The sequence below is a fragment of the Octopus bimaculoides genome, chromosome 9 (assembly GCF_001194135.2).
Source record: "Octopus bimaculoides isolate UCB-OBI-ISO-001 chromosome 9, ASM119413v2, whole genome shotgun sequence".
Taxonomy (NCBI): Eukaryota; Metazoa; Mollusca; class Cephalopoda; order Octopoda; family Octopodidae; genus Octopus; species Octopus bimaculoides.
The window spans coordinates 57,678,753-57,680,337 of NC_068989.1; the positions used below are offsets into that span (position 1 = coordinate 57,678,753).

Genomic DNA, 1,585 nt, shown 5'->3' on the forward strand with positions numbered 1-1,585 from the left:
GAATATCATTTTAGCAAGTTAAAAGTGATTTCTTCTGTGCCGTAAACCATTTATCATTTCTGTGGTGCATCCTCCTTCTCTTGATGCCCTAAGCACGTGCTTATTTGACTTAATGGTTAATGCAGCGCTGAATGTATAACATGTGTGTTTCTGTATACTCAGTAGTACAGCATAATAAGTGTTTGGACTTAGTGATGGATTGTCTATATCATAACAGTATATTTCCTTTATTTTTAACGGTGTAGTTTTAACAGATTTACACACAGTGAGCAGACGATAGGATTAAATGATGGTATCAAAGACTTACTGTCAGAAACAATGTTATCGCTGAAGAACTACGCTTATAGCCAACACTCCCCACCCACCCCGCGTACCTCAGTCGGTAGAGTATCAGCATTTCGCAATAAATATAGTAGAAGAATCTGAGGGTTGTGGGTTCGAATTTCTTTGCAAGCCTGAATGTATTATTTATTTTTGTTTTCTTAAAATGAATGTATTGACAGAATTGATAAAACTGCTTCGCGTTATCATACAACTCGTGCATGACTTCAAACACACATACCATAGGTAAACATAAATACATAAGTAATTACATCTTCAGTCATTAGAAAACGCGGAGTACCGACTTGTTGAAAGAATTGCGGCAACACAAAGATCTGCTCTTTATAAAACAAAATTTATGTACCGTAAATATTATAAGTGTAAACATGAGCCATTCTCACTCTCTCGTCTCTTCTACATTCACTTTGCTCATAAATATGGGACATTTTGTATTAGAAATATAGTAATACACTTGCGTAATGAACAATGAATGTAAGGTGCATGTGGAGAGGTTATTTGCCATGTTGAAAACCCGTTAATACATGTTTTGTTTGACAGATGCCACTGCTGTCATTGAGTGAGTCATTGACACCATAATGTCCATGTTAGTTACTGTCATACATATAAGACAATATTCCTATGTCAGCACATGCTATATTATGGCATAATACATGGCTGAGCTTAATGCTATATTGTCTACATTTTAACAGTATATTTCCTATGTTATAAAAGTGTGGTTTTAACAGATTTACGCTGAACAAGACAGAATAAATTACTTTTATCAGAATGTATTTTCACAATAAAGAGTATTGGTGCATGTGATCGATCGTAGCCGCCCGCATAGATCAGTCGGTAGAACATCAGACTTTTACGAGTAATATAGTGGAGAAATCTGAGGGTCGCGGGTTCGAATCACTCTGCGGGCGTAAGCGATTTATTCCTTTTCTGCTAATGCATTTGTTGACAGAAATTCCTTATGTCTTTTAAATGATGTAATATGCATGTGACTTTCCTCTGAACTACAATTTTGCTTTCAAAACAAAACAGTAAGAAGGAAAATAATGTTTATTTTTGTATACTCCCATTATATTTATATTTGAAAAGTTTCCTCCTACTTTTTTGAATTGCAATGTCTTTGATCAAATCCTCGAAATTAATTTTAGGTAATACATCTGTATTTATACTGAGTAGAGATAAAGGCATCCTGAATATCATTTTAACAAGTTTAAAATGATTTCTTCTGTGCCGTAAACCATTTACCATT

General features: G+C 34.4%; 1 non-coding gene across 1 annotated transcript; it reads left to right on the plus strand.

The window, feature by feature from the left end:
* Positions 1-1,155: 1,155 nt before the first annotated feature.
* On the plus strand, positions 1,156-1,247 carry Trnak-uuu (transfer RNA lysine (anticodon UUU)). The gene is given in 2 exon segments: positions 1,156-1,192; positions 1,212-1,247. It is a non-coding gene; the product is annotated as a tRNA-Lys (tRNA).
* Positions 1,248-1,585: the final 338 nt, after the last annotated feature.